Raw genomic sequence first — 16,688 nt, 5'->3', positions numbered from 1 at the left:
GCAGAGAGAGAGAGAGAGAGAGAGAGAGAGAGAGAGAGAGAGGGGAAGAAGAAGAAGAAGAATCAGAGGAAGAGGGAGACGGCGCAAGAGGGAGAGGGAGAGGGAGAGGGAGAGGCAGAGAGAGGGAGGTAGAGGGAGAGGGAGAGGGAGAGGGAGGAAGAGCGAGCGGAGAGGGAAAGCTTGAGGGAGTGGAGAGGGAGAGAGAGAGAGAGAGTCGGCGCACAGCTGGAGATGAAAGAGCGAAAATGAGGATTAGGTTTTTTCTTTTTTTTTTTATAGGGACCCTTTGCCCGCGGCTGTTAAAACTGGCCGCTGACAAAGGGTAGCCCCATCTGTCGGCTAAGCTACATTTTCTTGTAGTGTGACTCAGTTGACCCGATGAGATTTTGAGTTGAGTCATCAGGTGTAGTTTTTATGCTGCCCTGTTTTCAGATATTGAGTCATCAAAATTTATTTATTTATTTTTCCTTCGCCGAAATTTCAAGTTTTATGCGGAGTTAGATGCTTACTTGCTATTGATTGAGCTTTCTGTCTTGAAATTGCTTTTGATAGCATTCTCCATGTCTTTATTCTTTGTTTCCTCTGTTATGGGGATATGTTGGAATTCATAGCTCAGGATTCAAATATTTCCTTCTAAAGTTGGAGCTTCTTTGAGCCATTGTAGATTCAGGATCTGAGCATCCTTTAGAAGGCAAATTCTTGTCAAGTTCTTCTCATTTTCTGTTTGACTTCATGAAAAGCACAAATTTGTTATAATGAGAAGCTACTTGTGATGAATTAACTGATATTAAAATTTTGATGTGCTAAACAACTTTGGGCAAATATTCTTTAAAAAGAAAAAAAGAAAAAAAGAAAAAAAGAAAACTCTAAGCACAAAAATTGGTGTGTTTGTAGATGTTATTGCAAATTGTTAACACAATGCATACATTTATATATAAGCTCAATTTGGAAGGCTTGCTTGTTTTATACTTCTATTGCATTTCCTTATGTTAGCATGAGGAATCCCAAACCGATGGTGTTTTCATTCGAACCAACACTGTACAAGTGTGCCTTACCTTTCATTGATCCACACCATGCATCTCGTAAGCATAACCATGGATGCTTAGTTCTACACGAAGTTCCCTTTGGATAATACTATCTATTCAATAAATGGTTTGCAAATGGATGGTTAAAGAGAAGATATGTACAACCATCTCCATGTGATAGAAAGAAGTCGACAGATCTCATTGTTCAGATGAGGATATCTACTTTAAATTGTCTGTTTTCCATCCAATGTGGGTGCCACTTGATGAACTATCTAAATTGTTAAGAAGGGGAAATACCTATAAAGAATGCTTAGTCCTCGATGTCGCAGCCAAAGCACCAGCAATTTGGGCTGAGTATTATATAATAACCATGTTAACATGCACATTTCTCTGAGCAATTTAATCTGACCATTTCGGGTAATGCACCACTTCCACACACCTGAATTTGGAGGAGTCAATTGGTTTGCTAAACCTTTTCTTTTATAAGGATCTGGAAGGTCAAATTTTGCATACTAAGGGTTCCTTAACTCCAATTTTATTTGGTTCTACATCAGTGGAACATGAGTGCATACCTCAAGCCATCTTGGGGATGGATGTCATCTGTCAAGCAAAGTCTGGAATGGGAAAAACTGTTGTTTTTGTTCTCTCTACCCTGCAGAGAATGAGTGCCCGCATATTGTTGTTGGGACACCTGGGAGGATTCTGGCTCTAGCAAGAGATAAGGATCTCTCATTGAAGAACGTGAGGCATTTTATCCTTGATGAATGTGACAAAATGTTCGAAGCGCTTGGTATGCTTTTAGCTTTTGCACTTTTTTTTTTTGAAACTTTGACATGCATTTCTGAATTCCCCATTTCTGGATTATATTTGAACTTAAATGTGTATTACTTAATCCCAGTTGTTTAGTACATAAAGCTGTGATTTGGAGTCGAGTATTAGTTGTTTAATAATGGGATCTATTTTGGGTAGGATATGGATTGATAACTTGTGAATTAAACAAGTTTCTGTTAGGAGGCATAATGCTAGTATTTCAAGTCAGATATGGAAGCATAAAAACTGAGTTCTCTCTCTCAAATAGTTCTTAAAAATCACACCATACGTGTAGTATATGTATGTATCTATGGAGAGTTGCTAATAGCTTTCCAAACTATAATTCCCAATACAAGCTTCTTATTGAATAAGTGTCGGTAAACAAATCGAGAACTAACTACTCGCTTGGATAAAAATAAGAAACTATGTTTGCCCATATGCATGAAGGAGTCTATAAATGGGGAAAAATTCATGGTCAAGGTTAGACCACCATACGTTCAATTTTCTGTTGAAGGCTTGCATGAGACTTGAAGGCTGACGGGAAGGCCACAAAGTCTTTGAAGTTCAAGCCATCAACCATTCTAAGCAGCCTCTGGAAAGAAATATACTAGTCATTAAATAAGAGTACATATGAGATGAAGCCATAAACTAGCAAAGAGCACAGTGAACATATGGTATCTGCTCTTTGTCCTTTAGAGAAGTGAAGAATCAGCTGTTGAATATACGTGTGTGTTTTAGAGAAGTGAAGAATTAGCTGTTGAATATGTGTGAACATATGGAATCTGTTCTTTGTCCTTTAGAGAAGTGAAGGATCAGCTGTTGAATATGTGTGTGTGTGTGTGCGTGCGTGCGTGCATGTGTGCGTGTGTGTGTGTGCATGTGTGCATGTGTGCGTGTGTGTGTGTAATTTCAGATGGCTAAGATTATCTGGCATGGACATACTAGGCATGGTCTATCCCATTTCTATCAGAGGCTTAGGTTGCAGAAAGATGGGCTACTGTACCAATTTTTGGTTGAAGAAAAAAAATATTGTTTCCTTTGATTGAGCGTCACGTACATTCAAGACAAGAACATGATTGACTATATGTTTGGCTACACTACAACAAAGTTATCCTTTTCCGGCGGTCAAAACCGCTGGTAAAGTTCCAAAAAACTGCCGGTAAAGGTTTTATCGGTGGTCAAGCAAGTGCTAGTAAAGACTCCGTCGGTAAAATTTTTACTGGTGGTTTTGCAGGACACCCCTAGATCGTTAAGTTTTTTACTGTACTAGCAGAAAATGGGAAAAAACTACAAATAACATCCGTTGTAAAATTTGGCTACGGTTATAGTCTGAACTACCTCCGTAGCCATTTGTAACGTAGCCATAGCTTTTAAAGATATGGATACAAATTTGATCCGTAGCCATATAGTGGTTACCTATAATCCACAGCCTTTTGGATATTGTTTCACCTGATAATCTATGGCTTTTAAAGCAAGGTTTTCTTGCAGTTATTTTTTAAGAGTAAGCATGGTGAAATAAATGACCACCTTCTTTGCATATAAACTCCATAATGCATGAAATTCAAACTCATATGTACCATAATCAACATTTACAAAGTGTTACAATGACCGAAAAGTAGGAAAAAGATAGCCCTCTCCAAAAGATTTTTGGCCTATGGCGCATCAAAAAGGTGGCCCATCTAATAAATAGTCTGGACTGCCAAGCACATTAACCAACCTTGTCTGATGACTGTAAAGATATGGATCACTTAAATTGAGGACAATAATTAAAACTGTTACCCATCAAACCACTATCATCTTAAAGAAAGAAAAAAAAAAAAAAAAAACACACACCGTATATATCCAAAATACAAAGGCCCATCACCTCATTGCAGCTACATCCAGGAAACATAAACTATTAAACTAAATGAAGTTGCCATTCTAGACATTGAATCACATATATTATCAATAGAAAAAATGTCAAAAGAAGAAGAAGAAGAAGAGAATTGCATGAAAGATATTGATGGTTGGGATTTTTTAATAAAGAAATAAAGAAAGAAAGAAAAAAATGATGAAGGGTGAAGAGCCCAGCCCTTGATGATATCAATGCTCATCTTGATGGCGTCTGTAGCTTTCAATTCCACTTGAAATCCATTTAGCTCTCTCTTTAACCTGTCCTTGAAGCTTGCATATAGCATCTTACTCCTCACTTGTGATGCATCTGGGGACCTAACATGCCAGACCAGGAAAAAAAAAAAAAAAAAACCATCAATTTCTTTAAAAGACAGGCAGGACCGGATGGTCCAACCCGTTTGAGTAGGTCCGCTCATTACACTACATGGTCACTTGAGTTGGTGATTTTTTCTTTTTTTTTTATTTTTTCCTTCTTTGCTGTAGAGGATTCCTTGCAATTTATTTATTTAGTTTGGACTGAAGTGGACCAGGCCATTTTGACCGCTCTTGCACTGGCCATTGAACCAAAACTGTAAATAAAAATAAAAATAATAATAATAATAATAATAATAATAAAACAACTTCAAATCATCAAATATATGCCAGACCTATCGGTCAACTGAGATTGGTCAATTGAATTACCAAATATACATATAATGTTCTTTTTTAAATGAATTTTATCAGAAGTTTGCTCCATACATCAATGGCGGTAAGTTGGAGCTTTACCCTTTAAAACTGGGTCATCTTCCAAGATCCAAACTGCCTATATGACAAGTGTCAATTTGTATGGTGGATAGATATTCATTTGTTTTATACAATGGTCTATCAACGATGTAAAACAGCCTCTTATTTTCAGGCTAGAAGATCAAAAGTGTGGCCCATTAAGATTTGATGGAAAGTTCAGATCTCCATACAAGTTACATGTTAATTAAAGTGGACAGGTGAAATGTACATATGTGCTCCAAGCTTCCAAGCGCCTAAAGTAAAGTCCTATTTATTAATCAAGTTCTTTTGGTGCCCATATATAAGAATCATAACATCCGAATGATGGTAACTTAGGAAAATTAAAATGAAGGTGAAATGATGAAATATGGTTGTGACATTCTTATCAATGAGTGTCAAATGTCCCATTCAAAATCATATATGGTGTTTATGGAAAATTACTTCTCTTTAGTAACATCTTATGTTGGTTGCCCACAAGTGTTTATGTTGTTTTAACTTTTAACTATATTTGCTGTAGATCTGATTAAGAGTTTGGATGCAGGAACGCTAAGGAGGTAAAGCAGTGGTGTGGATAAAACGTCAAGGTACAGAACAACTGAGGTTTATGTTTGGGGTTTGCAAGACTAAGTCTTAAGTTACCTATAGCTTCCTGCCTTTGATTCATTTCTTTTCCATGTTGTTGCAGGAGATCTAAATATCCTAATAATGCTCCAAAGCTTTGTAGAAATGCTTCTACTGCAGTTGACATCAGTAGCCTAGCTTCACAATGCTCTCCTGTCAATCCAGGTAAGTTGTAACAACTAACAATCAAAATGCATACTTGATACATCAGGGCCAAACAGTCCCTTCCACTGATTGTGCTTATTGGCTGTGTTTGGCAAGCACTGAGGTATCAAATCCACCATTTGACCAGTAGACAGTTTAACCTGCATTTTGTAGACATTGTAAGACAATACACCTGGCACTACAACAAAAATGGGTTTAGCGGGCAATTTCGGAGTGGTCTTTTTCCAGCGCTAAGCAAAACCGGGTGCTCCTGAGCGGATCTATAAATACAAAACAAAAAAAAAAAAAAAAACCTCCCCATCGGAATCCCAGCCCCAACTCTCTCCTTCTCCCCGCCCCTCTCTCTCTCACTCTCTCTCTCTCTCTGCAACTCCACGACGCGATGGAGTCATTTCAGCGACTCTGAAACTTGCGGCAGCAGCTTCAAGACGATCTCCTCTCCCTCAAGGACACGGGTCAGCAGATCCAGGACCGAATCGAAAATCGACGGCTCCACCAGCACCACCTCATCTCCTCCCTCCAATCCCTCGTCCCCAACCTCGTCTCCTCCCTCGATCTCTCCCTCCATCTCATCTCTTCCTTCAACGGCCGATCCCACACTCCAAACCCTAACTCTAACCCTAATCTTATAAATGGCTTCGAAAACCGAACTTTCACCCCTTGCCGCGATCTAAAACTCCAATCCCTTGCTGCTAAACCTTCATCCGATCCGCCTCAGCAACCTCGCTGATCTGACAGTGCTAAGAAGCCATTGGATGATGATGGAGATCCGGATCCGCTGTCTGTTGTCTGATCCATGGTCACCGTCTGCCTGCTGGAGCGCGTCCCATTCACGATAGTCGACTCGGCCGTGGTGCTCAGGAAGCTGGAGGGCGAGTCATTGGCCACGCCGGCTAAGAAAATCAGCAGGAGAAAGCTCTAGCTGTTTTTACAGCCGAAAAACAGAAAAGATACGACAAAAAGCGGCTGTCTTGTTGAAAAAAGAGCATTCGACAGCCACAAAACCAGAAGGAGAGAGAGCGAGCGAGCGGTGGCATTAATGACATGTAGGTGTATGTATTTGGACCGTCTTTTGAGTAGACAAGGAGGGCAATAACGGAATTTTTGAAAGTCAATCACAAGTTTGAATACAAGCATATGGAAGAGATTTGGGGGAAGAGAATAGCAAAAGCAGAAGAGATTTGCAGGTTTGTTCAGTAGCTCTGTATTTTTGCAGTGGTGAATTCTGTTGCTTCTGAAGGAATCAGGGCTTTGAAAATGCCAAAATATGGAATGTAGGCAGAGTTGGGGTTTTTGTAATTGCGTAATGTGGGGAGGGTTTTCCAATTGTGGGGACGGTGGTTTGCTTCTACGTTGGAATCTTCAGAAACAGAGAAAAGGAAGAAGGAAGGAAACGAAAGAGAAGAAGGTAGAGGTTTATTGGTGAGGATGGCGGATGGAGGAGAAGAAATGCGGTCATTGGCATTGACGCCAACATGGTCTGTTGTGGACGTATTGACGGTCTTTGTCGCCGTTTCTTTGCTTGTGGAGTGCTCTATTCACCGTCTGAGCTCTGTAAGTGGCTTTTTGTTACCGTTCTTTCTGAAAATTTGGCTGTTTTTTTTTCTGTTAGATTGGATATTTTTGTTCTTGTTTGGATCCCCCACAAATTCGCACAGGCTTTATATCCCTCCTCCTCACGGCAACGTCAGGCTTGATTTCAAACATTTGTATTGACTCGAAGTTCTACAGTGGTAAGTTCTCTCCATGTACCAAGGCTGAGCTTGAAGAAGATCCTCCAGAAGACAAGAAGAGTAAACATGGGGAACACAAACTGTTAACAAGTTCTATCATTCATCACTTACTGAGAAGGGCATTGGAGGGTCTGAGTCAGAATAGTTGTAAAAAGGCATGTGATCAAATTATCGGAATCACTGAGATACTGTCATAAGCTATAGCTACACTGGTTTTTAGTACTTTGCCCATGGGAGCTTTGGCAAGCACCTGGTATCAAATCCAACATGTATTATCAATGAGTATTTTCTTGGCTGATTAGTTTAATCCAACATGTACTGTCAATGTGCAGACAACCGAGGACAAGGTTTCATCAGAAAACTCACTCTGTTTTAGATGCGCCGTTTCCAACAGGAGGGAGATCTCCAATTGTATCTCCCACAGTTATTACACGGAAGGGTGCCCCTCCAGCTGTACTCCTGACGGCAACATACTGTACGTCCCTTGGTAATGTGATTTTCAGTTCTGGGCCTGCAAAGACGTGTATTGGCTCTGGCCAATCCGGGAGTGTCTCTTCTGGAGAAGTTGCCCATATGAATGCGCTAGTTACCTAGACTGAGAAACACCAAAGGCTCTGGCCTCTAGAACACCAAATTTTACCTAAAAAGGCACACACAGAAATTATATAGCTGCTTTACAAGAGAAAAAATAAAAAAGGACAAAAGAAGAAGAAGAAGATCCCAAGTACATGCAAAGGGACAATACCTGATAACCCATTTCAAGAAGTGAAGCAAGCATTAATCGGAATGTCTGCCCTTGTTAAAAGAAACAAAATTCCTCACGTTTTCTAAAAGAAACAAAATGGCTGCCAGTTGGATGGGTGGCTATAAACTGAACATCATGGTAATTGACAACTCTAACCATTTGATTGTTATGAGTTTCCCCTGTTGATATAGCCATTGCTTGTTCTTTCAGGCCCCCAATTGGAATGGTTACCATAGTAAGATGGCCATGCTTTTTGGGGTATGACCCATTGATGTGGTAGCCCACAAAATCGAGGGTCCAGATCATCATATGCAAATGCCATGTGTACAGTAGAGATCTTTAGGGGAAGCAGCATTATTCAATAGCTTAAAGAATACAGAAACCAGTGAGGAAAGGAAAAAAAAATACTAAAGAATGCCATCAAACTACTTCAAAATCAAAGGCAGTGAAATTGTGTGACAGTTGAGAATGTGAATTTTGACTAGAAGACCAATCACCAATACACTCAATGAAGATCATGATATGATATTTTTCATTCCTCACCACACATAACCTGCCCAATGATTTGTAGTTTCTAAATAAAAAGATGCCCCCCATGCCAATGTAAAATTTTCAGATTTGACAGAAAAGCATACAAGAAATTTATAAATATTCAATCAAATAGCATGTCAAAGAATATGCATTGAAGGAAAATAAGGGCAATGTCATCATTTGTAAGAGAATAAACTCGGACTATCCTTAAAAAGAGTTCCATACTTAAATTGCTAAAAGTAAAGGAAGATTATACCAGAAATACAACTGAGAGAACTTTTTGACGCCTTCGTAATGCAGAAAGTCGAAGCTGATAACCTGAGTCGGCATTAGGAATATCTTTGTCAGGTGAAATCTTCACTTCCCTCCTTCGCAATCCATATAAAGACTTAGAAAAAGAAGCATCTGGAAATAAATGAAATGTGAAAAAACATTATTGAATACAATTACCATTACATTTAATCAACATAAATGAAATGCTTATTTACAATTTAAATGCCTTCCAGCAAGGCGAACACCCATGGACTTGATTCAAGAATAGAACAACAAAAAGAAAAGACACATCAAATTTAGCATCTTAAACCAAATGAAACACACAAAAGATGCATGTTAAACTCCTGGATGATCCATAACATGAATTCAGAATGAATGGATCTTGGTAAAATAAAAATAAAAATCCATCAAGTGGCATGGTTCTTCCACTTCTTATTTTGCTTATGCATGTGGAAGAAGCAGGTCAAGCTGTTAGATGCAACAACGATTTCCATGAGAATTATTTAAACATGAATTCCAATTTTCATTTTTTATTCGAATAGGTAGTGAAAATCTCATATTTATCTCAAAATACTCACTTAATTTTTTATGCTAAGAATCCAAATTCAATACTTGCATAAAAGCTCACCTTTGAATAATGGACACTCCACACAACTTGTAGAAGTCTACTCCAGTGTACATGGACCATGGATAGAGAAAAAGGAAGATAAAACATGGACCATGAAATCAACTTCATAAGGTTGAATAGTTCCCCCCCCAAAAAAAAAAAAAAAAAAAAAAGATGAATGTGTACATTGCCAAAATTGAGGTGATTCTAATGTTGTTTGATTAAGCTGAATAAACTTATAATGATAGCATTAAAAACCAAAGGCATCTTAAAGTAGTAGCATTCAACACCAACACCAGCGTTCAAAACCTCAGTCATTCCCATGGACTGACAATTCATCCGACGTGTGGCTTAGAGTCAGCTAAGTGTAGTCCTGTGGATATATAGATTAGTTGAAGGAAAGTTGGATATATAGAGAAAGGAAAAAGATTCTTTGGAAATCATGGAAGAGAGGAAATCCAAATTCAAGAGGATTTGTGTATTCTCTGGAAGAAGCCAAGGCAAGAAAATCAGCTACCAAGAAGCTACTATTCAGTTGGGAAATGAATTGGCGGAAAGGAGGATTGATTTGGTGTATGGAGGTGGTAGCGTGGGGTTGATGGGGCTATAACTGGCAACATTGTTGGTGAAGTGAGAGTTGTATCTGACATGCACCTAAAAAAGGCTGAGATGGCTCGCCAAGCTGATGCTTTTATTGCTTTGCCCAGTGCATACGAGACACTTGAAGAACTACTGGAAGTCATTACTTGGGCACGGCTCGGAATCCATCAGAAACCGATGGGTCCCTTGTGTTGGCTGTATAAGCCATGGCTTTTCTTGGCTTTACAAAGCCTCAGCACAACTCAGAAATCTAATGCAGAAGGAAGAAAGAGAGAAGAAAAATAGAATTTTTATTCTCTTAAACTATTTTATTGCTGCAAACTTCTCACACTTGCTATTGACTTGCTTGCTTTGCTTGCTACAACCGGATACACAAGATGCCAATTTATAGGCATTTGAATGTAAGTTGATAAGACAAAACTACCCCTAATAGGAGCTTCTAACAATTAAATGTTCCTAGAAAATACACAAGCATTTTCGTCTTCCAAAAGCATCTCCATGGGAAGTGTTGTTGTGCTTTAGAAGATGAACAGTCACAGCAATTGCTAGGCTTTGATTTGCAATTCCAACACTCCCCTTCAAACCAAAACCGGCTTCATTCCGAGCATCATTCTTAGTCGTTTGAATGCATCTGTCGGTAATGCCTTTATGAAAATATATGTCACCTGTTCTGTAGTATGACAATACTCTAATTTTATCATTTTCTACTTTACATGATCTCTCAGAAAATAATATTGGGTATCAATGTGTTTGCTTCTTCCATGCTGCACTGGATTTTTAGCTAGTTCGATTGCCGACTTGTTATCCACATATATGACTATGGATTCTTCCTGCGGATGCTTTAGCTCCTTTAGTAGGTTTCTCAACCAAATTCCCTCACAAACAATGGACGATGCTATCACGTACTCTGCTTCACATGTGGACAGGGCGACCACACTTTGCTTCTTCGAATTCCATGTGAAAGCAGTCGTTCTGAGATAGAATACATAGCCAATGGTGCTCTTTCTTTCATCTTGGTCACCTCCCCAATCACTATCTGAGTATCCATACAGCATTGCTTCATCATCGTATGGATAAAAAAGACCGAATTCCATTGTTCCTTTGACGTACCTGAGGATTCTTTTTGCAGCTGGCCAGTGTGATTCTTTTGATGCTTCCATGTACCTACTTAAAAGCCCAACACTGTAGATGATATTCGGCCTTATGATTGTGAAGTACCTTAGGCTTCCAATTAGGCTCTTGAACATAGTCGAGTTAACGCTTCTTCCTTCTCCGTCCTTTGTCAGTTTTAAGCCCGTTGCTACAGATGTGTGTACAGCATTGCAATCGGCCATCTTGAAATTTTCAAGCAATTCCTTGGCATACTTCTTCTGAGATATATAGATGCCACCATGTTGTTGCTTCACTTCAATACCAAAAAAAGGACATTGGACCTCTGTCGGTCATCTTGAACTCCTTAAACATGGCCTTTTTGAATTCATCAAACATCGGTCAGCTGTTTCCTATAAACAGTAAATCATCAACATATAGGCATGCTATGAGCATATCACCATGAGCATTCTTCTTGATGTAAACTGCATGCTCATATGGACATTGGGCGAAGCCGTTCTCTTGAAGATAGTTGTCGATGCGTGCATTCCAAGCACGTGGAGCTTGCTTCAACCCATAGAGGGCTTTCTTCAATCGATACACCTTGTGTTCCTCCCCTTGCATAACAAAGCCTTCAAGCTGGTCAACATAGACCTCTTCTTCCAGAATTCCATTTAGGAATGCGAATTTCACATCCAGTTGATAGATCATCTAACTGTGATGGGCTGCAAGGGAGATAATCATCCTCATAGTGTCAAGGCGAGCAACAGGAGCGAAGACTTCTTCATAGTCCACCCCATACTTCTGTTTGTAGCCCTTTGCTACAAGCCTTGCCTTGTAGCGATCGATCTCACCATCAGCATTTCGCTTGATCTTGTACACTCATTTGACGCCAATAGTTTTCTTGCCATTAGGAAGTATAGTCAGCTCCCATGTGTCATTTTTCTCAATAGCATGAATTTCTTCTTTCATAGTGATTCTCTAATATTCTTCTTTTATGGCTTCCTGAAACGTCAGAGGCTCATGATCTGCATATAGGCAGAAAAGATTGACCTCTTCAGTTTGCTCATAGATGTCACTTAAGCTTTTCATTTTTATTGGTGTCATGGGTGAGGACAAGCTGGCCGAAGTTTGACTTGATGGAGTACTTCCAGGAGTGATGAAATGTATTCCTGGACTTTTGTGTACTGCTAATGCGGCCGAAGAAGGTATTGCGGGCGTTTGCTCTTGATGGTCATGCCTTTCTTCATGTTCTTCTATTTCGACTTGAATATCTTTAGTCGATTCTTCATCGTTCCATTTTCAAGCTTTTTCCTCACTAAAGACCACATCTCTACTCACCACTACTTTATTGGTTAGTGGATTGTAGAGCTTGTAGGCTTTAGATCCTTCACTATAGCTGATAAAGATGCATTTTGGCCCCGATCATCAAGCTTCCTTCTTCTTGCTTCTAGACCCTGAGCGCAGGCGACACACCCAAAGATCCTTAGGTGCGCCACGCTCAGTTTGTAGCCACTCCATGCCTCCTGTGGTGTCACGTTTCTGGCGTACTTTGTTAGACATCGATTAAGCAGGTAGGCAGTACATGCAACTGCCTCTGCCTAGAAGCTCTTTGGCAAGCCTTTCTCCTTCAGCATGGTCCTTGTCATGTTGAGGATGGTGCGATTCTTCCGTTCCGCAATTCCATTCTGTTGTGGCGTGTAAGCTGCAATATGTTATTGCTTAATGCCATGTTCCCTACAAAAATCTCAAAATGCATTTGAGGTGTACTCTCCACCTTTGTTAGATCTAAGTATTTTAATTTTGTGACCACTTTCAAATTTAATACGAGCTTTGAAAATTTTAAAGATAGTGAAAGCGGAAGATTTTTCTTTGATGCAATACACCCAAAGTCTTCTGCTAAAATCATCAATGAAGGTAATAAAGTATTTATTACCTCCAAGAGAGGGTGTTTCAAGTGGTCCGCAAATATCAGTGTGAACCAACTGAAGTGGTTCCTGTGCTATTCTAGACACTCCACTTAGAAAGGAGTTCCTTTGTTGCTTGCCGAGTGTATACGCCTCACACACATGCTTTGGAGCTCAATATCCGGCAAGCCATATACCATGTTTGATGAGGATAAGAGTTTAAGGCCATTAAAATGGAGATGCCCAAAGTGAAGATGCCATCTCCATGAATCATTCTTCACAATTCTATAGAGACACTTCTCAGCCTTTGTGTTAATATGGAGTGGAAACATGCGATTCTTCGCCATTTGGACTTGAGCCACAAGTCTTCTGTGAGCATCTCTTATAGAGAGAGAATAGTTCTCCATGTGTATGACATACCCCTTCTCAAGGAGTTGGCCGATACTGAGGATGTTATTTTTCATATTTGGGATGTAATACATATTAGAGATGTAATTTGGCTCACCATTCTTCTGATAGATTTTAACTTTTCCTTTACCTATCACAGGTACCTTTGATGAGTCGCTAAAACTCACGTTGCCACGAACTTCTTTTATAAGTTCCACGAACAGTTCTTTGTTACCACTCATGTGGTTGCTTGCACCCGTGTCGAGATACCACACATCTGGCCGTTCACATGCCTTTTCTTGTACAAGGAGTGTGGAGTCTTCTTATTCATGGTGTGATACTTCAACATAGTTGGATCGTTTATCTTGATTCACTTTGCACCAACACTCAGAGGCATAATAGCCGAATTTCTTGCAATTGTGGTATTGAACGTTCTTTGCGTTTCCACGACCATGTATGAACTGGCCTCTACCATTTCCTCTTCTACGGAAACTGGTAAACTTTTGTTGATTTTGTTGATGGCTTGATGGTATCTACGCCCTTTGCCTCTTACACGATTGCTAGTGTCATGGCCACCTCGTTGTGTATGGCCATTCTTTTGTTTATTTAGAGTCAACTTAGACTCTAAGGCATGTTCAAGCATTGAATCAGCATTTTTTTACATTCATTGCTCATGCACATGTAACAATCCCATCAGTTCTTCAATGGACAATTTTTTCAAGTCCTTTGATTCTTCGATCGCCACAACCACATGCACAAACTTGGTTGTGAGAGATCGCAATGTCTTTTCCATAACACGTATGTCTTCAACTTTTTCATCATTTCTTTTTAAATTGTTAATAATAACAATTGGATGTGCGAAGTAGTCAGAGATACTTTCACCTTCCTTCATGTGCCCCGCTTCGAACTCGGCTCTTAGTGTTTGAAGGCGAACCCGCTTCACTCGATCAACACCCTTGAAGATGGTGCCAAGGGTATCCCAAGCTTGCTTGCTTGATGTCGCTGCCGCAATCTTTTCAAAGGTTGATTCATCCAACCTTTGATAAAGGAGGAATAAAGCCTTGCTATCTTTCTTCCTTTGATTTTTGAGAGTAGTCTTTTCTTCGTTGGTGAAGGCGGCTTCTTCCTCCATAGTGGGTTCTACATAACCATCGGTGATGATCTTCCATAGTTCTTGCGACCTGAACAACGCCTTCATTTGGATGCACCACTTTTCATAGTTGTCCTTAGACAACTTAGGAACCTGTGGCTGGATTGTGCTGGCCATTTGAACAAGTTTTATCGGTTAGACGACTTGGTTTTACTAAGCCTCAAGAGGACCCAGACAATCTGATTTTATTTTATTTTTTGAAGAAGGGCTGATTTTTTTTTTTTTGAAAATGAAGGGAGAGGGATGGAATAGAAGATCTGATTTTTTAGCTGGAAAAACTTCTGAAATCTGATATTTTTCTTTGGCTGAAAAACTGCTGAAAATTGTTTTTTTTTTTTTTTTTTTTTGCTGAAAAACTGCTGGCAATCTGAAATTTTTTGCTGAAATCTGATTTTTTTTTTTTTTTTTGTAATTATTTTTGCTGAAAAACTGCTGGCAATCTCCAACTAGGGAACTCAAAAAAGAACTTGACTTTGTAATCTGATTTTTTTTTTTAAACAGATTTTTTTTCTTCAGAAAAAATCTGTATTTGGCTGAAAAATTGCTGGAAACTTCTTGTAGAAGAAGAACTAGGCTCTGATACCAGTTTGTTGGCTGTATAAGCCATAGCTTTTCTTGTCTTTACAAAGCCTTAGCACAACTCATAAATCTAATGCAGAAGGAAGAAAGAGAGAAGAAAAACGGAATTTTTATTCTCTTAAACTGTTTTGCCGCTGCAAACTTCTCACACTTGCTGTTGACTTGCTTGCTTTGCTTGCTACAACCGGATACACAAGATGCCAATTTATAGGCATTTGAATGTAAGTTGAAAAGACAAAACTGCCCTTACTACGAGCTTCTAATACTTAAATGTTCCTAGAAATACACAAGCATTTTCATCTTCCAAGAGCATCTCCATGGGAAGTGTTGTTGTGCTTTGGAAGATGAACAGTCACAGCAATTGCTGGGCTTTGGTTTGCAATTCCAACACCTTGAACGTGGATGGATATTATAATTCCTTGTTATCGTTTATCAATCAAGTTGTTGACAAAGGTTTCATCGCGCCAACTGCCCGTTGAATTATCATATCTGCCCCAACAGCCAAGGAATTAGTCAGGCAACTTGAGGAATATGTTCCAGAGCAGGATGAAGTCACAGCCAAGCTGATCTGGGAGGCTGAACAACTAAGCTATGTGCCTGAAACACGTGTCGCCATGTGATTGGCTTGGGAGATGGACCCCACATTTTGGCCTAACATATAAATATTTATATAAAATACATACTGTGATCCAACCGTTCAACAGCACATACATGAAAACTAGAAAATGTTATAAATAGTCACGCTCAGCAGCTTTGTTTCGGGGGTTTTGTTGGTTTTATCTTTTGATGAATCAAGTGCAAAATTATTGAAAAAAAAAAAAGTGTACTCATGTTTAGCACTAGAAGTTAGCATTGAAAAATGAATCTGGATCCTCTGCTTGCCACAAGTAGAAAAATTCAGTTTTTCTGCATCGTGATTGGTCCACGTAATGGTCCACCATAGGCTTGGAATTTCCTCAATTTTATCCAAGTTGTGCTTTGATGGGCTTATTATAATGACCAATATCTATAAGGCATTCTAGTTGCAGGATGTAAAACACAATTAAGAATTTTAATATATTTAAGATTTGGAGTTTATCACATTCCAAATACAAACAACCAAATGAGCCATCAAACACCTTTTCTTTTCTTTTTTTTATTATTAACAGAAAGTATACAGATAACAGAATTCACCTGCAGAGATACGATTATTTGAAGCAAACAGGACCCACCTAAATATTGTTGGGTCCGCAAATTGAAACAGGTGGGTCCATGGGAAACAATGAAATATTGTACCTTTATAGGCCGCGAACCACAAATCAGCCGAATGGAGAAATTTTTGTCGTTGATGAAAGGTGGGCTCGTGAGTCATGTCAATTTGCAAATGAAAAAGAAGAATACAGGTGAATATCCTTTTCTCCACCGAATTGATAACATCTCACTCTTCAAGGCACAAAACATGTACATAATAATCACAATATCTTTACTATTACAAAGGATGATATATAAAACCATGCCATATACTCTCTCTTTTCTAAAGCTCCACCCTGTCTGAACCATCATCTGACTGTAAACCACAACATCCACTGACCTATCTCTATAAGCTTGTGTGGGTGGACTTTGGACAGCTGTTCCCTGATCATTTATAGAATGCTACACAGACTAAAGATCAAATGCACAGTTAAGAAAGCTTGAGCAACTCTATATACCTACCCCGTCCAGTTTATTTCAACTTGGACCACCTAGAGCTGATCAGTATCATTTTAGAGATATGCTTGATCGATGTTAGCTTAGAGATATCCTACATCTACAAATCACTAAAAAGGGATTCG

The 16,688-nt window shown here is 39.2% G+C and overlaps 1 pseudogene; it reads left to right on the top strand.

The window, feature by feature from the left end:
* The first annotated feature begins 9,533 nt into the window (after positions 1–9,533).
* Positions 9,534–16,119, top strand: LOC131254812 (cytokinin riboside 5'-monophosphate phosphoribohydrolase LOG7-like; annotated as a pseudogene).
* The last annotated feature ends 569 nt before the right edge of the window (positions 16,120–16,688 follow it).

The sequence above is a fragment of the Magnolia sinica genome, chromosome 9 (assembly GCF_029962835.1).
Source record: "Magnolia sinica isolate HGM2019 chromosome 9, MsV1, whole genome shotgun sequence".
Lineage (NCBI taxonomy): Eukaryota > Viridiplantae > Streptophyta > Magnoliopsida > Magnoliales > Magnoliaceae > Magnolia > Magnolia sinica.
Note: the sequence above shows the minus strand (reverse complement) of the source record. Positions and strands in the feature narration are given on the sequence as shown.